Genomic DNA, 22,914 nt, shown 5'->3' on the forward strand with positions numbered 1-22,914 from the left:
CTGGGATAAAGAGCTAGAAGCACATGAGAGCAGATTTAGAGAGATAAATTATACCATGAATTGTTCCAATGCCAAAATTATAGGGATCCCTGAGGGAGGTGGAGAGGGAGAGAAGAATAGAAGGTATATTTGAGCAAATCACAGCTGAAACCCTTCCTAACGTGGGCAAGGAAACAAGCATTCCTGTCTAAGAGGCAGAGAGTACCCCTCCCAAAATCAGTAAGAACAGACCTATGCCTGGCATATAATAGTAAAACTTGCAGAATTAGAGCCAAGGAAGCAATCCTCAGAGCAGCTGGAGGAAGAGATATCTTATGTACAAAGGGAGAAATATCAGAAAAATCTCAAATCTTTCCACAGAAAACTGGCAAGCCAGAAAGGGCTGGCAAGATGTATTCAGGGTACTAAATGAGAAGAACATGCAGTCAAGGGAACTGTAGCCAGCAAGGTTGTCATTCAGAATGGATGGAGAGACTAGGAGTTTCCAGGACCGGCAGAAACTCAAAGAATATGTGCCCATCAAGCCAGCCTGCAAGAAATATTAAGGGGAATTATATTAAAAAAGAAAGACCCAAGAGTAATCTAGACCTGATATTTACAGAGACAATCTATATAAACAGGGACTTTACAGGCAATACTGAAATTATATCTTTCAATAGCTACTATCAACATGAATAGCCTAACTCCCATGAAACAGCACAGTGTTGCAGATTGGATAAAAACACATGACCAATCCATATGCTATCTACAAGAGACTCATTTGGAAACGAAAGAAAACTCCAGATTCAAAGTGAGGGGATGGAGAACCACTTATCATGCAAACGGACCTCAAAAGAAAGCTTGGGTGGCAATTCCCATATCAGACAAATTAGATTGTAAGCTGAAGACTGTAGTAAGAGATGTACAGGGAGACTATAGCATATCAAAATGTCTATCCAACAGGAAGTTTTAACAATTGAAAATATATATGCTCCCAACATGAGAGGAGCCAACTGTTAACCAAAATAAGAAATCATATCAATAATAATACTTTAGTGCTAGGAGACCTCAACACTCCATTCTCAGCAATGGACAGATCACCCAAGCAGAATATCAACAAAGCAACAAGAGCTTTGAATGATACATTGGACTAGACAGACTTTGTAGATATATACAGAACATCCCTCTCTAGAACAAGGAAATACTCATTCTTAAATGCACACAAAAATTTATCCAGAATAGACTACATGCTGGGTCACAAATCAGGTCTCAACTGATACCAAAAAATTGAGATTATTCCCTGCATATATTCAGAACATAATGCGTTGAAACTGGAACTCCATCACAAGAATAAAGATTGGAAGGAATTCAAACATTTGGAAGTTAAACACCATCCTGCTAAAGAATGTTTGGGTCAACCAGGAAATTAAAGAAGAACGTAAACAATTCATGGGAACCAAGGAGAATGAAAACACATCAGTCCAAAACCTCTGGGATATTGAAAAGGTCCTCTTAAGGGGGAAATGCATAGTCATCTAAGCCTCATTCAAAAACGAAGAAAATTCCCAAATACACAAGCTAACCTTGCACCAAAAGGAGCTTGATAAAGAACAGCAAATAAAATCTAAACCAAGCAGGAGAAGAAATGATAAAGATCAGAGCAGAAATCAATGAAATAGAAACAAACAAACAAAAAATCAGTAGAGCAGATCAACAAAACTAAAAACTGGTTCTTTGAAAGAATTAATGAGATTGATAAACTTCTGGCCAGATTTATCCAAAGAAGGAGAAAGGAACCAAATTAATAAAATCATTAATGAAAGGGGAAGATCAGAAACAATACCAAGGAAATAAGGCAAATTTTAGAACATATTATGAACAACTATATACCAACAAATTAAGCAATCTGGAAGAAATGGATGTATTCCTGGAAACTTATAAACTACCAACACTGAAACAGGTAGAGGTAGAATATCTGAATAGACAAAAACCAACAAATAAATTGAAGCAATAATAAAAAATCTCCCCACAAACAGATCTCCAGGGCAGATGGCTTCCCAGGGGAATTCTTCCAAACATTTAAAGAAAAAAAAAAATCATACCTATTCTACAGAATCTGTTTCAAAAAATAGAAATGGAAGGAAAACTAACAAACTACTTTCATGAAGCCATCATTACCTTGATCCCAAAACCAAAGTCCCCCCAAAAGGGAGAATTACAGACCAATATCACTGATGAACATGTATGCCAAAATACTCAACCAGATCCTAGCCAATAGGACCCCAAAAACACATTAAAATGATTATCCATCACTACCAGGTAGGATTTATTCTTGGGATGCAAGGGTGGCTCAACATTCACAAACCTATCAATGTTATAGAGCACATTAACAAAAGAAGACAAGAATCATATGATCCTCTCAGTTGATACAGAAAAAGCATTTGACAAAATATAGCATTCCTTCCTGATTAAAACTCTTGAGTGTAGGAATAAAGGGAACATTTTTCAATTTCATAAAAACCATCTATGAAAACCCTACAGTGAATTTCATTCTCAATGGGGAAAAGCTGAGAGCTTTTCTCATAATATCAGGAACATGACAGGGATTCCTGCTTTCACCACTATTGTTCAACATAGTACTAGAAGTCCTAACCTCAGCAATCAGACAGCAAAAAGACAAAAGACAAACTGGAAAAGAAGAAGTCAAACTCTCCTCTCAGATGACATGATACTTTATGTGGAAAATCCAAAACACTCCACCCCCAAATTACTAGAACTCACAGAGCAATTCAGTAATGTGGCAGGATACAAAATCAATGCACAGAAATCAGTTACATTTCTATACACTAATAATGTAACTGTACAAAGAGAAATTAGGGAATTGATTCCACTTACAATTGCACCAAAAACTATAAGACACCTAGGAATAAACCTAAACAAAGAGTAAAATATCTATACTCTGGAAACTACAGAACACTTATGAAAGAAATTGAGTAAGACACAAAGCGATGGAAAAACATCTCATGTTCATGGATTGCAAGAATAAGCATTGGTGAAGTGCCTATCCTTCTCAGAACAATCTACACTTTCAATGCCATCTCTCTTAAAATAGTATTGACACTTTTCAAAGATCTGTAAGATACAATACTAAAATTGTATGAAACCAGAAAAGACCTGAAATTGTCAAGGGAATGTTGAAAAGGAAAAAAAAAATAAAGCTGGAGGCATAACATTGCCTGACATCTTGCTTTATTACAAAGCTGTGATAACCAAGACAGCATGGTATTACCATTAAAACAGACACATAGATCAATGGAACATAATCAAGTCTCCAGAAATGGACCCTCAACTCTATGGTCAACTAATCTTTGAGAAATCAGGAAAAAAATATCCAATGGAGAAAAAGACAGTCTCTTCAATAAATGGTGCTGTGAAAATTGGTCAGCTACATACAGAAGAATGAAACTCAATCATTCTCTTACAACATACACACACACACACAAAAAAAACTCAAAATGGATGAAAGACTTCTCATCCATCAAAATCCTAGAGGAGAACATGGGCAGTAACCTCTTTGACATCAGTCACAACTTCTTTCATGACATGTCTCCAAAAGTAAGGGAAACAAAAGCAAACATGAAGTTTGGGGACCTCATAAAGAAAAAATCTTCTACACAGCAAAGGAAATAGTCAACAAAACTAAGAAGCAACCCATGGAATGGGAAAATATATTTGCAAATGCCACTACAGATTAAGGGCTAGTATTCAAGATCTAAAATAACTTCTCAAACTCAACACCCAAAAACCAAATAATCCAGTCAATAAATGGGAAGAAGACATGAACAGACACTTCTCCAATGAAGACAAACAAATGGCTAAGAGACACATGAAAAAAATTTTCAACATCATTAGCCATTCAGGGAAATTCAAATCAAAACCACAATGAGATACCACCTTATACCAGTTAGAATGACAAAACTTAACAAGTCAGGAAACAAATGTTGGAGAGGATGTGGAGAAAGGGGAACCCTCTTACAGTCTTGGTGGGAATACAAGCTGGTATAGCCACTTTGGAAAAAATTATGGAGGTTCCACAATAGCCATACTGTGGAAGAAGCCAAGATGCCCTTCAAGAGATGAATGGATAAAGAAATTGTGGTTCATATATACCACGGAATATTACTCAGTCATCAGAAAGGATAAATACTTACCATTTTCATTAACATGGGTCAAACTGGAGGGGATTGTGCTAAGTGAAATATGTCAAGCAGGGAAAGACAAGTACCATATGATTTCACTCATATGTGGAACTTAAGGACTAACACAGAGGACATTAGAGAAAGGAAGAGAAAACTGAGAGGTGGAGAAATCAGAAGTGGAGATGAACCACAAGAGACTATGGACTCCGGGTAACAATCTGAGGGTTTCATAGGGGAGGAGGATGGGGGTGGTGGTAGCCAGGTGATGGGTATTAAGGAGGGCATGTGTTGTAATAGGCACTGAGTGTTATACACAACTAAAGAATCATTGAACACTATATCAAAAGCTAATGATGTACTGTATGATGACTAACATAGCATTGAAAAAAATATATTTCCCTTGTCTTTCACAAAATATCAACACTGAGGCATTTGAGTTCCTATAGGAAGGTTACTCTGACTGTCTCAAGGACTTAGCAATGGGCTGTAAGTTTTAAGGAAATGTAATTGTTTACTTTGTCTTTGTTCCCCACAATAAGAATTACATGACATACTGCAGTCAAAGAGCTTAGCATAGAGTCTGACACTTCATAAGCTTTCAGTAAATGTTAGCTTTTATAAGCTACTAATGAACACTGCTGCTGCTACTACTATTATAAATACCAGTGGTTTATAATATAGTATAATATAACAAATATATGGATACTACCAATGTTACCACTAAGAATTAAAAATATTGTTGCTAAGATGAAAACTAAGGAATTTCTCTTATTTTTCTCTTTCTGAATGTTTTCATCTCCCTGACTCACCCCAGTTTACAAAGCAGTAAAAATCACCACTGCCTTCAGCACTGTTTTTCCAGTTTCCCAATCTAGCACTCATATGTATGTACCTTGCTAATGTCTACATCCAGGCTACTAAAGTATTGACTGTATCTTTGGGGAAAGGCTGACTTCAGCAGCAAAATGAATACCATCTGTCTTTTCCCCAAACTCTGGTGAAGTTGAGTGACATCTGGTGTCCCCAGATCACACCTGCTATATGCCTTTAGTGTTGGCTGCAGCTAAACTCTCTTCTTAGTCCTATGCTTACATTAAAAAAAATCCATTGGTATTGAAGTAAAATACATATATGTATATATATGTATGTATATATACATATATGTATGTAATCAGAATTTATCTTAATACTCTAATATATATCATAGTTACATTCTGAAAACTTCTCAGCTTCATTGCTAGTTAAAGAGAACAGTCCCTTAAATCTTACATTTTATTGTCTGCTTTAGAATTCAGTTTATATTTTATCATATTTTCTTGACATTCTCTTCCAAAAATGAACAAAATCATTATAGACTTCTTTCAAGACTATGAAACTTACTCTAGCAATACTGAGGGGGAACATTAGGAAAATTGCTTAGGGTTGAATAACAAGGCTAGCCAAGTTTTGGGTTATAATTCATTAAAATGTATTTATGTTGGCCATTAACAATAAATCACCTGTTAAATGTGATGCAATTTCATTAAAGACAATTTCTAGTTTATTCTGAGCACATTAGTAAATCTCAGTAGGGTTGTAAAATGATTTTTTTCCATCTAAACATCTTTTAAATAAAACTAGAAAAATAGTTTACTTTGTGTCCATGTTCTATGAAAAGCAGCTGGCAGAATAGAAAAAAATTTATAGTGATAATTTAGTTAGGAGATTTTCTTTTCTATAAAATTTTAAGCTATAGAAATAGCAAACATTTGAGACAAAGGCTAGGATTTCTATAGATTTGTATAGATAGCTCCATGTAAAAATTTAAGAGCCAAAACAAATCCTGTTTCCAATACCATTTTATTTTTAACCAATAGTGTGTACCTAATCAGTATCTCTGGCATGAGGAGAGAAGAGGAAGACATACATATAATATACTCAGTGAGATATCAACAACTCTATAAGCTTGACATCAGAATTTATCTTAATACTCTAATACTATATCTAGATATGGAGAGGAAAGATGTGAATATATCAATATATCAAATTATATATATATATATATATATATATATATATTTAAAAGTATATAAAGTATATATATTTATCTATCTATCTATACCAGTATAGATAGATAGGTAGATAGATAAATATGTATATACACACACACACACACACACACACACACACACACACGTTGCTGTACAGGTTAAGCTATTAAAACAGTGCAGTTTGAAACCTTCACCTTAGATGGAAATGAATGGAATTATTCTCTCTCAGAATCTTGAATTGAGGTAGTTTATATTTAGGAGAGATAATTAATTGTAGCATGCAAAATAATTTCTACCATAACTCAAATGGGACTTTTACAAAATCTGAGATGGGATCTATTTTATTTTATTTTACTTTATTTTTTCAGTGTTCCAAGATTCATTTTTTTATGTACCACACCCAATGCTCCATGTAATATGTGCCCTCCTTAATACCCACCACCAGATGGGATATATTTTTAAATCAGCAGGGAAATGGGAGAATGTGTTATTTAGTCTAATGGTTGAAACTAGTAGCTTTACAACAAATATTCCATTTCAGCTACTTAAAAAGGTATGGTTGAAGCAGAGAACAAAAGTGGAGATAAATGCTTTTGGAATTTCATCCTAAGGCAATTATTTTTGAATTAATTCTTTGACCTGTCCAATTCACCATTGCTCTCTAATAATTAATCACCCTTCAGTTCTATAAAGCTGGCCAAAAAAATCTTAGGAAAAGATATCTAAAAGTCTATTCAGTATGTAAATGAGGTACTATTTCAAATTTTGGCTAAATTTTTAAACTAGTATAATGGTCCTGGTTATTTGTGAGTGTTGGAGTAAGACAAGTCAGAAGATATGAATTTGGAAATCATCTCACTTTTTTTTAAAGATTTTATTTATTTATTTGACAGACAGAGATCACAAGTAGGCAGAAAGGCAGGCAGATACAGAGAGAGGGGGAAACAGGCTCCCTGCTGAGCAGAGAGCCTGATGTGGGGCTCGAATCCAGGACCCCAAGATCATGACCTGAGCTGAAGACAGAGGCTTTAACCCACTGAGACACCCAGGTGCCTCAGAAAACATCTCTTTAAACAAAATTTCTCTAAAATGAATGAGATGATTTTTTAGTTTTTGAACTTTGGGGGGAAATGACTAAGATTGAACATTTATTTTAGGCTCATTTAAAAATTGATGAATTGTATTAAACCACACCAAAATCAAACTGTGTTTTTACCTAAGCATTAACTGGCCCTACTTTCATATATGCATCAGGTAACAAAGTGTTACTTCAAAATACAAAGTTTTTTGAAGAATTAACTTCTAATTCCTATAGCTTTTAGAATTCTTACTTAGTGACTGATATGTCAAGAACAATTATATTCTCCTTAATCTTATACTTCTTCCAAGCATTTGAGTACATCTTACTCCTAGAGACTACATCATTTGATATTTGCATTTTCCCATTGTTTCATATAATGCCATAATCCATTTAAGAATCTGGGAAGTTTCAAGATCAAAAGCTCCTGCACAGCAAAAGAAATAGTCAAAAAAACAAAGAGACAACCCACAGAATGGGAGAAGATATTCGCAAATGACGTTTCAGACAAAGGTGTGATATACAAGATCTATAAAGAACTCCTCAAACTCAACACACACAAAACAGATAATCACATCAAAAAATGGGCAGAAGACATGAACAGATATTTCTCCAAAGAAGACATACAAATAGCTAGCAGACACATGAAAAAATGTTCATCATCATTAGTTATCAGGGAGATTCAAGTCAAAACCACATTGCGATACCACCTTACACCAGTTAGAAGGGCCAAAATTAACAAGACAGTAAACAATAAATGTTGTTTACTGTTGGCGGGAATGCAAATTGCTGCAGCCACTTTGGAAAACAGTGTGGAAATTCCTTAAAAAATTAAAAATAGAAAAAAAAAGAAATTAAAAATAGAGCTACCCTATGACCTTGCAATTGTAGTTCTGGGTATTTATCCCAAAGGTACAGATGTAGTGAAAAGAAGGGCCATCTGTACCCCAATGTTCATGGCAGCAATGGCCACAGTGGGACAAACTATGGAAAGAACCAAGATGCCCTTCAATGGACAAATGGATAAAGAAGATATGGTCCATATATACAATGGAGTATTATGCCTCCATCAGAAAGGATGAATACTCAACTTTTGTATCAACATGGATGGGACTGGAAGAGATTATGCTGAGTGAAATAAGCCTAGCAGAGAGAGTCAATTATCATATGGTTTTACTTAGTTGTGGAGCATAAGGAATAACACAGAAGACATTGGGAGATGGAGAGGAGCAGTGAGTTGGTGGAAAATGGAGGGGGAGACAAACCATGAGAGACTGCAGACTCTGGGAAACAAACTGAGGGTTTTGGTGGGGGAGGAGATTGGGGGTTTGGGTGAGCCTGGTGGTAGGTATTAAGGAAGGCACGTATTGCATGGAGCACTGGGTGTGTTGTATATAATAATGAATTTTGGAACACTGAAAAAAAATTAGAATAGAATCTGGGAAGTTTGATTGAAATTTATTTATTTATTTATTTATTTATTTATTTTTAATTTTTTATGTTGAGGGTCTATTTCTGGGCTCTCTATTCTGTTCCATTGATCTATGTGTCTGTTTTTGTGCCAGTACCATGCTGTCTTGATGATGACAGCTTTGTAATAGAGCTTGAAGTCCGGAATTGTGATGTCACCAACGTTGGCTTTCTTTTTCAATATCCCTTTGGCTATTCGAGGTCTTTTCTGGTTCCATATAAATTTTAGAATTGTTTGTTCCATTTCTTTGAAAAAGATGGATGGTACTTTGATAGGAACAGAATAGAGAGCCCAGAAATAGATCCTCAACTCTACAGTCAACTAATCTTTGACAAAGCAGGAAAGAATGTCCAATGGAAAAAAGACAGCCTCTTCAATAAATGGTGCTGGGAAAATTGGACAGCCACATGCAGAAAAATATTTATTTATTTTTAAGATTTTATTTACTTATTTGAAAGAGAATGAGTTAGAGAGAGAGCATGAGCAGGGGTAGAGGAAGAAACAGACTACCTGTTGAGCAGGGAGAACATGGGGCTGGATCCCAGGACCCTGGGATCATGACCCAAGCCTAAGGCAGCCACTTAACCAACTAAGCCACGCAGGCGACCCTGGATGGAATTTATATGCTTTGGGGAGATGTTGTTGAATAATTGTAATTTAAGACAGATTGTACAATAAAGAACTTTTCAGGTCATTCCAACACCACCTAGTGGTTAAAATATTTGCAGAAATTTCTATTTACTTTTTTAAAGAAATTTCTATTTTAAGAGTCAAAACCCATTGGAAAAAAGTAGAACAAAAATAAAAGGTTATAGTCTACTTATTGCTGTGATGTGCTTCAGGTAGATGCTGTGTCTGGCCCACCATCAATAGAAAGTGTCCTTTGATTTTTTTCCCCCCAGTGATATAGTGGACACGCTCTGTAGTCATCTGGACTTTCTCCTGGTTAATTCTTGAGGAAAAGAGTACTGAAGTTGAAATCAATAGACCTGGGTGCTAATCACAACTTTATTCTTGATGTGATTTCTAATCTCAGATATGTTATTGATTAGTCAGTATCATTTTTGTGTGTGTGTGGGTTTTTTTTTGGTTGTTTTGTTTTGTTTTTATATATGAGGATACAGGACCTGTATTTCAGGCTTGTTTTATTGTAAACAAAAAATACTCATTTAAGTTTAAAAATTTTGGCAAGATTTCTTTTTTTTTCCTGATAGAATAATTTTCCATTATATATACATGTATATATATCACATCCTACTTATCCATTCATAAGTCAGTGGACATTTGGGTGCTTTCATATCATGGCTATTGTAAATAATGCTGCTATACACGTAGGGACACATGTATCCCTTTGAATTATTATTCATGTTTTCTTTGGATAAATACCTAGTAGTGTGATTACTAGATCATAAGGTAGTTCTTTTTTCAGCATTTTGAGGAATCTCCATAGTGTTTTCTACAGTGGCTGTACCAGTTTGCTTTTCCATCAACAATGCAAGAGGGCTCCTATTTCTCCACATTCTCACTAAAATCTGTTATTTCCTGTGTTGTTGATTTTAGCTATTCTGACAGGTGTGAGGTGCTATCCCATTGCATATTTTATTCACATTTCCCGGACAGTAAATGATGAAAATCTTTTTATGTGTCTGTTGGCCATGTGGACATCTTCTCTGGAAAAATCCTTATTCATGACTTCTGCCCATTTTAATTTTTTTTTTATTTTTTAAAGGTTTTATTTATTTATTTGATGGAAATCACAAATAGGCAGAGAGGCAGGCAGAGAGAGAGTAAGGGAAGCAGGCTTTCTGCTGAACAGAGAGCCCAATGTGGGACTCCATCCCAAGACCCTGGGATCATGACCTGACCCGAAGGCAGAGGCTTTAACCCACTGAGCCACCCTGGCGCCCCTTCTGCCCATTTTTAAACTGGATTGTTTGTTTTTTGGGTGTTGAGTTTTTTAAGTTCATTATATATCTTAAATACTGACTCTTTATTGCATATATCACTTCCAAATACCTTCTCTCATTCCATAGGCTGACTTTTAGTTTTGTTGGTTGTTTTCTTTGCTGTGCAAAAGCTTTTTGTTTTGATGTAGTCCCTCCCCATAGCTTATATTTGTTTTTCTTTTCCTTGTACCAGGAAATGTAGCTAGAAAAAAGTTGCTATTGTCAGTGTGAAGGAAGTCACTCCCTGTGTTCTCTTCTGGGATTTTTATTATTTCAGGTTTTATATGTAGGTCTTTAATCTATTTTGAATTTATGTTTGTGTAAAGTGTAATATATTGATCCAGTTTCTTTCTTGTTCATGTTGCTTTCCAGTTCTCCTGGCACCATTTGTTGAAGAGACTGCTTTTCCCATTGCATATTCTTCACACCTTTGCCAAAAATTAACTGGCCATATAATTGTAGGCTCATTTCTGAGTTTTCTATTCTGTTCCCTCATCTATATGTCTAAATTTTTTCCAATACCATTCTGTTTTGTTTACAACAGCTTTGTAATATAACTTGATGTCTGGAATTGTGATGCCTCCAGCTTCGCTTTTCATTTTCAGAAATACTTTGGGTATTCGGGGACTTCTGTGGTCCTATGCAGAGTTTAAGACGGTTTGATCTAGTTCTGTGAAAAATTCTGTTGGTATTTTGATAGGATTGAATTAAATGTGTAGATTGCTTTAACATATTTGTTCTTCCAAACCATGGGCATAGAAGGTCATTCCATTTCTGTTGGTCATTCCAAAATTCTGTTGGTATTTTGATAGGATTGAATTAAATGTGTAGATTGCTTTAACATATTTGTTCTTCCAAACCATGGGCATAGAAGGTCATTCCATTTCTTTGTGTCATCTTCAATTTTTTCATCAGTGTTTTATACTTTTCTAAATAAAGGTCTTTCACCTCTTTGGTTAGGTTTATTCCTAGGTATCTTATTATTTTGGGTGTGAATATAAAATGGATCGTTTTGTTAATTTCTCTTTATGCTGCTTCATAATTGGTATATAGGAATACAACAGATTCTATACATTGATTTTTCATCTTGTAACTTTACTGAACTCATTTGTCAATTATAGTGGTTTTTTTGTGGATACTTCCAGGTTATCTATAAATATCATGTCATCTGCAAATATTGAAAGTTTTACTTCTTTACTAATTTAGATGCCTTTTATTTCTATTTTTGATGGTTAAAAGATTATTTTTTTAAATTTTAACTTATAATTAAATTCTAGTTAGTTAACATACAGTGTAATATTAGTTTTATGTGTACAATTAAGTGATTCAGTGCTTACATACGATACCCAGTGTTCATCACAATAAGTGCACTCCTTAACCCTCCCCCACCTATTTCACCCATTCCCTACCAACGTGGTAACCACAAGCATATTAAGCGATCATTTTTTTAAATGTTATGTTAGTCACCATACAGTACATCATTAGCTTTTGATGTAGTGTTCAATGATTCATTAGTTCCATATAACACCCAGTGCTCATTATATGTACCCTCCTTAATACCCATCACTTGGCTACCACAATCCCCCAATGCGCTCCCCTCTAAAACCCCCATATTGTTACCTAGAGTCCATAGTTTCTCATGGTTCATCTCCCCCTCTGATTTCTCAAACCTTTCAGTTTTACCTTCCTTCCTCTAATGTCCCCTCTGCCATTTCTTATGTTCCCCATATGAGTGAAACCATGTTATAATGGTCTTTCTGTGCTTGGCTTATTATTATTTCACTTAGTATAATCCCCTCCGGTTACATCCATGTTAATGCAAATGGTAGGTATTCATCCTTTCTGATGGCTGAGTAATTTTCCATTGTATATATGAACCACATTTTCTTTATCCATTCTTGTTGAAAGGCATCTTGGCTCCTTCCACTGTTTGGTTATTGTAGACATGCCTGCTATGAACATTGGGGTGCATGTGTCCCTTCCTTTCACTATATCTGTATCTTTGTGGTAAATACCCAGTGATACAATGGCTGGGTCTTAGGATAGCTATATTTTTAATATCTTGAGGAACCTCCATACTGTTTTCCAACGTGGCTGTACTAGCTTGCATTCCCACCAACAGTGTAAGAGGGTTCCTCTTTCTCCACATCCTCTCCAATACCTGTTGTTTACTGTCCTGTTGACTTTTGCCATTTTAACTGGTGTAAGGTGGTATCTCAATGTGGTTTTGATTTGAATCTCCCTGATGGCTAATGATGATGAACATTTTTTCATGTGTCTGCTAGCCATTTGTATGTCTTCATTGGAGAAGTGTCTGTTCAAGTCTTCTGCCCATTTTTTTGACTTGAATATCTGTTTTTTGGGTGTTGAGTTTGAGAAGTTCTTTATAGATCTTGGTACCAGCCCTTTGCCTGTAGTGTCATTTTTGAGTATCTTCTGTTCCATGGGTTGCCTCTTTGTTTTGTTGACTGTTTTCTTTGCTGTTCTAAAGCTTTTTATCTTGATGAAGTACCAAAAGTTCATTTTTGCTTTTGTTTCCCTTGCCTTTGGAGACGTGTCTTGAAAGAAGTTGCTGTAGCCAATGTCAAGAAGGTTACTGCCTATGTTGTCCTCTAGGATTTTGATGGATTCCTGTCTCACACTGAGGTGTTTCATCCATTTTGAGTTTATCTTTGTGTATGGTCTAATACACATACCGTGGTCAAATTTCCTTCTTCTGTATATAGTTGTACAATTTTCACAGCACCATCTATTGAAGAGACTGTCTTTTTTCCATTGGATATTTTTTCCTGCATCCTTGAAGATTAGTTGATGATAGAGTTGAGGGTCCATTTCTGGAGATTTGATTCTGTTCCATTGATCTATGTGTCTGTGTGTGTGTGTGTGTGTGCCAATACCATGCTGTCTTGGTGAGCAGTTTTATAATATAGCATAAAATCAGGCACCATGATACCTGGCAAAAGGCCATCTTAGTATAACATCATCTCATCCTCCAGGATTCTCTAAGTCTCCTTTAACAGATAAAAATTCCTTTGGAAACTTCATTTACCTTTACCCCCCAAGATATATGTTAGCAGTAACCCTCCAAGTATATGACCCATTAATATACATCTGAAGGGTCTCATGACTAAGGCTTTTCCATATAGTAATAAATGAGGTTTTCTTAACAATAGCTATCCCCCCAAGGTCTTAGAGATCTCGTTTCCAGAATTCCTTAGAGACTATTCCCTAACCTCCTCTAAACATGAACTTTCAATCAATTGCTCTTCACAATCCCAGTCAGTTCTTTTTGTCCACAGGTCTTAATCAACCCACCTTTAGAAATAAATGAATAATAAATAAATAAACCCAAATTTTTGCATCAAAGATATCTCAGGAATTCTTTCTTCACCATTCACTCCAAACCCGAACATTTCCACATCAATTCTCACAACAGCTGGCAGATATTGGTATTATTACCACTCCTCTATTTTACAGTTGAGGAATTTAAGGCTTAGCATGATTCTGTAACTTCCTCAAAGTCATAAGGCTAAGGAGTAAAGATAGAATTTGAAGTCAGGTAGTCAGATTCCAGAGCCTGTTTCTTAACTTTGCTATTACACACGTTACATAAATAGATATATAAAACGGACTTCTTATGAAAAGAAAAAAATAAATATAGCATGCTGTAATTTTAAGTGTCTAGCTTCTAATGCAATCTCAAGTTTAATTGACATATTTTACCTAAAAGACGACATGCACCAAACCCAATGCCCTCCAATAAGACAAAAAATGACAGTGAAACAAATGTAAGGCCAATTCTATTCATGGTTGTTTCCAGTGGTAGATACACCAAGGAAGGTCATGAAAAGAGTGTCATTGACACTGATGCATCTCTTCATGAAGTGCTTGGAAGTGGTATGGGACTTTTAAGAAATGTTAACTTCCATGTAGTGTGTTATGCTCATATCACAGGCAATAATTCTAAAGGAGGAAATGTGTAAGAGTAATATATTTAACTTTTAAAGAAAAGAATTGCATGATAATTCTTGAAGATTAAACAAGCTAACTTGTTCTGTTTCAAAATATTAAAAACATGCCATTTTCCCATAATTTATATAATGTCAAGTATAAGACCATCAAATGCTTAGTTTTCAAAATAAGTGAGTTTCTGTGTTCTTTCATGTGCTGAGAACAACCTGCCTGCTTTATCATTTTTAATTTGTGCTGACAGATTTCAATCATTTGGGAGCAAATCACTAAGAGGCCTAGGTTAAGAATAATAAAAAAACATCTTTTTAGCCTGTAAAACACTGCAGTGTTATTAATAAATCAATTTTTGGTCATCTAAGTGTTTTGTCTATTTATTTCAATTAATTCTCATATTCATTTTATGAGATAGATACTGTTGGTATCACCATGTTACAGGTGAGTGAGACCTGGAGAAATTAAATAATTTTCTCAAGATTACCTGGCTAGGAAATAGCAGAGCTAGAATTGAATCTAATCAGTCTCTAGATACCATGCTCTTAACCACTTTGATATATATTTCACATATGCACAAGTTATTTCATTTATGTGAATGATTAATAATTTCCACATGTGACAGATACAATTAACATGTTGGGTGCTTTTCATTTCTTGGAAACTAGAGATATCTTTTCTTACTGACTTGATTTTTTTAGTATTTTCTTTAATTATTCAGGTATTGAAGTTTTCTGACATTTAACATTCACCCAGTACAATAACCTCTCTTTTTAAATATTTTTAAGACTTTATTTATTTATTTTAGAGAAAGAAATAGAGGGCATAAGGAGGGTACAGGTGCAGAGGGAAAAGCAGACACTGCCATTGAGCAGAGAGCCTTATGTGCGGCTCTATCCCAGGACCCTGGGGTCATGAACTGAACCAAGGAAGCTGCTTAACCTACTGAGACACCCATGTTTCCCAATCCCCTCTTTTAAAACAACATCAACAACAACAACAAACCTGGTAATTGTTCTACTCAGGGAAAAAAAAAAAGGAGAGTATAAAAATAGAATCTAAGGGACACCCGGGTGGCTCAGTGGGTTAAAGCCTCTGCTTTTGGCTCAGGTCATGATCCCAGGGTCCTGGGATAGAGACCCATATCGGGATCTCTTTTCAGCAGGGAGGCTGATGCCCCAACCCCGACCCTGCCTGCCTCTCTGCCTACTTGTGATATTTGTCAAATAAATAAATAAAATCTTAAAAAAAATAGTGTCTAACTTTCCCTTTCATTTTTTTTTCTCACAACAGTTTACAGGAAGACTTTTTCTGTTGATTACTTCAATTTTTGTAAGTATAATTCTGAAGTTATTTTTTACACTTAGAATAAAGCATAGTTACTAGTGTATATCATTTATTTTTCAAATTGTGTTTTCCTTTCTAGTCACTTTAGTTCTAAAGAGCTGCCTCTCTTATAATTGTTATATAGTGTTGCATTATAGTTCTCTAGTTTGGGACATTTTTTTTATGAACACTGGAAAAGTTTCATGATGATTTTCAGTGTTCCAGGAATTTTATTTTTTATTTATTTTTATTTATTTTTAATAAATTAATTTATTTATTTTCAGAAAAACAGTATTCATTATTTTTTCACCACACCCAGTGCTCCATGCAATCCGTGCCCTCTATAATACCCACCACCCGGTACTCCAACCTCCCACCCCCCTGCCACTTCAAACCCCTCAGATTGTTTTTCAGAGTCCATAGTCTCTCAAATTTCACCTCCCCTTCAAATTTAACCCAACTCCCTTCTCCTCTCCAACACCCCTTGTCCTCCATGATATTTGTTATGCTCCACAAATAAGTGAAACCATATGATATTTAACTCTCTCTGTTTGATTTATTTCACTCAGCATAATCTCTTCCAGTCCCATCCATGTTGCTACAAAAGTTGGGTATTCATCCTTTCTGATGGAGGCATAATTCTCCATAGTGTATATGGACCACATCTTCCTTATCCATTTGTCCGTTGAAGGGCATCTTGGTTCTTTCCATAGTTTGGCGACCGTAGCCATTGCTGCTATAATCATTAGGGTACAGATGGCCCTTCTTTTCACGACATCTGTATCCTTGGGGTAAATACCCAGTAGTGCAATTGCAGGGTCATAGGGAAGTTCTATTTTTAATTTCTTGAGGAATCTCCACACTGTTCTCCAAAGAGGCTACACCAACTTGATTTCCCACCAACAGTGTAAGAGGGTTCCCCTTTTTCCACATCCTCTCCAACACATGTTGTTTCCGGTTTTGTTAATTTTGGCCATTCTAACTGGTGTAAGGTGATATCTCAATGTGGTTTTAATTTGAATCTCCCTGAGGGCTCGTGATAATGAACATTTTTTCATGTGTCTGATAGCCATTTGTATGTCTTTATTGGAGAAATGTCTGTCCATATCTTCTGCCCACTTTTTATATGATTGTCTGTTTTGTGTGTGTTGAGTTTGAGGAGTTCATTATAGATCCTGGATATCAACCTTTTGTCTGTGCTGTCATTTGCAAATATCTTCTCCCATTCTGTGGGTTGCCTCATTGTTTTCTTGACTCTTTCCTTTGCTGTGTAGAAGTTTTTGATCTTGATGAAGTCCCAAAAGTTGATCTTTGCTTTTGTTTCCTTTGCCTTTGGAGACATAACTTGAAAGAAGTTGCTGTGGCTGATATCGAAGAGATTACTGCCTATGCTCTCCTCTAGGATTCTGATGGATTCCTGTCTCACGTTGAGGTCTTTTATCCATTTTGAGCTTATCTTTGTGTACAGTGTAAGAGAATAGTTGAGTTTCATTCTTCTACTTATAGCTGTCCAGTTTTCCCAGTACCATTTATTGAAAAGACTGTCTTTTTTCCACTGGATATTTTTTCCTGTTTTGTCGAAGATTAATTAACCATAGAGTTGAGGGTCCATATCTGGGCTCTCTACTCTTTTCCACTGGTCTATGTGTCTGTTTTTATGCCAGTACCATGCTGTCTTGGAGATCACAGACTTGTAGTAAAGCTTGAAATCAGGTAGCATGATGCCCCGTTTTATTTTTGTTTTTCAACATTTCCTTAGCTATTCGGGGTCTCTTCTGATTCCATACAAATTTTTGGATTATTTGCTCCAGCTCTTTGAAGAATACTGGCGGAATTTTGATCGGAATGGCATTAAAAGTATAGATTGCTCTAGGCAGTATAGACATTTTAACAATGTTTATTCTTCTGATCCAAGAGCATGAAATGGTCTTCCATCTTTTTGTGTCTTCTTCAATTTCTTTCATGAGTGTTCTGTAGTTCCTCAAGTACAGATCCTTTAGGTTTATTCCCAGGTATCTTTTGGTTCTTCGTGCTATAGTAAATGGAATCGATTCTCTGATTTCCCTTTCTGTACTTTCATTGTTAGTGTATAAGAAAGCCATTGATTTCTGCACATTGACTTTGTATCCTGCTACGTTGCTGAATTGCTGTATGAGTTCTAGTAGTTTGGGGGTGGAGTCTTCTGGGTTTTCCATATAAAGAATCATGTCATCTGTGAAGAGAGAGAGTTTGACTTCTTCATTGACAATTTGGATACCTTGTATTTCTCTTTGTTGTCTGATTGCTGTTGCTAGGACTTCTAATACTATGTTGAACAAGAGTGGTGAAAGTGGGCATCCTTGTCTTGTTCCTGATCTCAATGGGAAGGCTGCAAGATTTTTCCCATTGAGGATGATATTTGCTGTGGGTCTTTCATAGATAGATTTGATGAGGTTCAGGAATGTTCCCTCTTTCCCTATACTTTGAAGAGTATTAATCAGGAAAGGATTTTGGATTTTGTCAAATGCTTTTTCTGCATCAATTGAGAGGACCATGTGGTTCTTCTCTCTTCTCTTATTAATTTTTTCTATCACATTGATTGATTTGCGAATGCTGAACCATCCCTGTAGCCCAGGGATGAATCCCACCTGATCATGGTAGATAATCTTTTTAATGTGCTGTTGGATACTGTTTGCAAGGATCTTGTTGAGAATCTTAGCATCCATATTCATCAGTGATATTGATCTTAAATTCTCCTTTTTGGTAGAGTCTTTGCCTGGTTTGGGGATCAGGGTAATACTGGCTTCATAGAAAGAGTCTGGAAGTTCTCCTTCTGCTTCAATTTTTTGAAACATCTTCAGGAGAATAGGCGTTATTTCTTCTTTGAGGGTTTAGTAGAATTCCCCAGGGAACCCGTCAGGTCCTGGGCTCTTGTTTTTTGGGAGGTTTTTGATCACTTCCTAAATCTCTTTAGTAGATATTGGTCTATTCAGGTTGTCGATTTCTTCCTGGTTCAATTTTGGTAGTTTATAGTTTTCCAGGAATGCATCCATTTCAACTATGTTGCTAAACTTACTGCCGTATAACTGTTGATAATAACTTCCGATGATTGTTTCTACTTCCTTGGTGTTCGTTGTGATCTCTCCCTATCCATTCATAATTTATGAATTTGGGATTTCTCTCTTTTCTTTTGGATTAGTGTGGCCAACAGTTTATCGATCTTATTGATTGTTTCAAAAAACCAGCTTCTAGTTTCATTGATACGTTCTACTGGATCTCTGCTTTCTACCTCATTGATCTCAGCTCTAATCTTGATGACTTCCCTTCTTATGTGTGGAGTTGGTTTGACTTGTTGTTGATTCTCCAGTTCTTTAAGGTGCAGAGACAGCTGGGGTATTTTGGATTTTTCAATTTTTTTGAGGGAGGCTTGGATGGCTATGTATTTTCCCCTTAGGACCGCCTTTGCTGTATCCCATAGGTTTTGGACAGAAATGTCTTCATTCTCATTGGTTTCCATTAATTGTTTCAGTTCTTCTTTGATCTCCTGGTTGATCCAAGCATTCTTAAGCAAGGTGGTCTTTAGCTTCCAGGTGTTTGAGTTCCTTCGGAACTTTTTCCTTGTGATTGAGCTCCAGTTTCAAAGCACTGTGATCTGAGAATATGCAGGGAATCATCTCAGTCTTTTGGTATTGGTTGAGTCCTGATTGTGACCCAGTATGTGGTCTATTCTGGAGAAGGTTCCATGTGCACTTGAGAAGAATGAGCATTCTGTTGTTTTAGGGTGGAATGTTCTGTATATATCTATGAGGTCCATCTGGTCCAATGTGTTATTCAGTGCTCTTGGTTCTTTATTGATTTTCTGCTTCGATAATCTATTTCTGAGAAAGGTGTGTTAAGATCTTTTATGATTAGTGTATTCATATCAATATGACTCTTTATCTTGATTAACAGTTTTCTTAAGTAATTGGCTGCTCCCATATTGGGAGCATAGATATTTACAATTCTTAGATCATCTTGGTGGATAGTCCCTTTAAGGATTATGTAGTGTCCTTCTGTATCTCTGACTACAGTCTTTAGTTTAAAGTCTAATTTATCTGATATGAGAATCGCTACCCCAGCCTTCTTTGGATGCCCATTGGCATGAAAGATGCTTCTCCATCCCTTCACTTTCAGTCTGGGTGTATCTTTAGTTTCAAAATGGGTGTCTTGTAGACAACATATGGATGGGTCCTGTCGTTTTATCCAATCTGCAACCCTGTGCCATTTTATGGGTGCATTTAGGCTATTCACATTGAGAGTGATTATTGATAGATACGTTTTTATTGACATCGAGTTACCTTTGAAATCTTTCTTTCTGTAGACTGTCTCTATATTTCTGTTTAATGCTATTCTTAGGAGTTTTCCTCTTTTATAGAACCCCCCTTAATATTTCCTTCAGTGTCGGCTCGGTGGTTGCATAGTCATTCAAGCCTTGCCGGTCTTGGAAACTCTTTATCTCCCCATCAATTTTGAATGTCAGTCTTGCTGGATAAAGTATTCTTGGCTGCATGTTCTTCTCATTTAGTGCCCTGAATATATCTTGCCAGCCTTTTATGGCTTTCCAGGTCTCTGTGGACAGGTCTGACGTTATTCTGATGGGCTTCCCTCTGTAAGTAAGGTGCCTCTTTGCCCTGGTGGCTTTCAAGAGATTATACCTACAATTATAATTCCTCCATTTGACTATCAGGTGTCGTGATGTTTTTTTGGAATGTATAATCTTGGGTGGAGACCGTTCAGCCTCTAGTACATGAACGCTGGTTCCATTCGTGAGATTGGGAGAATTTTCATGAAGGACTTGTTCCACTATATCTTCTAGACTTCTTTCTTTCTCCTCCCCTTCAGGGATTCCAATAATTCTGACGTTGGAATGCTTCATGGCATCATTTATTTCCCTGATTCTGTTTTCGTGGTTTCTAAGCTGTTTGTTCCAGGCTTCCTCCTGATCCTTTCTCTCTATCTGTTTGTCCTCCAGATCACTAATTCTTTCTTCTGTCTCAGTTACCCTAGCTTTGAGAGAGTTTAGATTAGATTGGAACTCATTGAGAGCATTGTGAACCTCCTCCCTGGTAGCTTTAAGCTCCGCCCTAACATTGTGAACATCCTGTCTGGTCGTTTTCAGATCACCCCTAATCAATTCCATTTGGTCATCCATGGCTTTCTCCAACCTAGCTATTGCTTGGATAATTGTTAGCCTGAATTCTTTTTCCGACATATTGTCTATGTTGATAGCTGTTAGCTCTGTTGCAGAAGGTCCATCCTCTGTATTTTTCTTCTGTTGGGCATTCCTCCTCCTAGTCATTTTGGTGGGAGATGACTGAACAGAGGTCGCTGGATGTATCAACTGTGGTGCAGTCAAGGTGCACCCTGGAACACTTCTGAGCAATCAGGATTCCCCACACAAATGAGAGACAAAAGAAAAGAAAAAGAAAAAGAGAGAGAGAGAGAGAGAGATTGATAGGAAAGAAAGGGAAGATGAAAGAGAAGGTTCAGCCCAGATGGGCCCCAATGTAAGGTTTATGAAGTAGACAAACAAGAAGAGACAAAAAGACTGATAAAATATATGAGAAGAGAAAAATATATATATATGCAAATAAAGGAAGAACCTCATCAAAAAGAACCCCAAGTGTAAGATTTATATACTATCAGGAAAATCACAAAAACATAGAAACACTGATGGAACAACAAGATGGGAGAGTTCTTATAAATTCTCAGTGTGTGCGAGGAAGGTTGTTTTGATTCTTCCTGGATGTATCTTGATATCTTTGTTAAAGAACTCAACTTTGGTTTACCTATAGGGGTAGTATTGGTTGGGGAAAGGGGATTACTTTGAAGTTTAACTCTATGCATATTAGAGGATAAAAATAAAAAGGAATAAACTAGACTAAACTAAACTAAAATTTTAAAAAAGAAATTCAAAAAATAAAAATGCAAAAGAAAAACATAGGTGTATGTATCAAAAAGTTCAGGTTAGAAGGGTATTATTGAATTTGATGTACTATACAGCTCACTGTGATGGTAAATAGGTTAAAAAAATTACCTATGTGTAAAAAAAAAAAAAAAAAATGAACCGGAATAGTGGGAACGAGTCAACAATACAAATTTTCCTATGAAGTAGTGGTTGTTCTCTTCCAGTCCTTTTTTTTTTTCTTTTCCTCTTTTTTTTCTTTCTTGTTTTATTTTCTGGGGGAGGGGCCTGCCACGTGGGTTGTCAGTCAATGATATTTCCTGAGTTAAGTCCTCCCGCCCCCCTCAAGGGAGTGGGCTCTGAGGAAACTGGATTATTTCAGGCTTTTGTTCTCTGGCCATTTTTATGTTTGATGCCTTTGATGGTTTTTGTAGTTTAGAGGAAAACAAACCACACCCTGATCTCCTTCTCAGAGAGAAACCTCAGTCTGTGTGCAGAGCCTAAATAAGTTCCCCCTTGGCTGCTGGCAGAGCAGGTTCCAAGTTGCAGACCCTGGGGGCGCAGGATCTTTTGCTTGTACCCAAAGCCAAGGCAATGGTGGTTGTCTGGGAGCTCCCGACCATCAGCGAGGTTCCAAGCAGCAATGGCACACTGAGATTTTGCCACTGGCCTGGGCTGACAGTGCCTTGTCTTGCTGGGTCTAAGAGTGCCCGGCTTGCGCACACCTCTTTCAGGGGCAGCTATGGGTCGCGCACACGTCTCAGGCACTGAGAACGGGGCACAGGTCCAAAAGCACCAGGCTGGGGTTTTGTGCACCTCTGTCAGGGGAGAGTTTGGGGCATGTGGCTTAGGCTTTGAAACAATGGCGCAGGTCAAAGAGCGCCGGCCGGGCCTTTGTAACTCAGGGGAGCACGAGGGACATGAGCGCGTATCTCACGCTTTGTGGTAAGGCTCGCCCATTCTGCTGACAGGCGTGGCTCCCATCCCCTCACAAGAACT

Source organism: Mustela nivalis, assembly GCF_964662115.1.
Source record: "Mustela nivalis genome assembly, chromosome: X".
NCBI classification, from domain to species: domain Eukaryota; kingdom Metazoa; phylum Chordata; class Mammalia; order Carnivora; family Mustelidae; genus Mustela; species Mustela nivalis.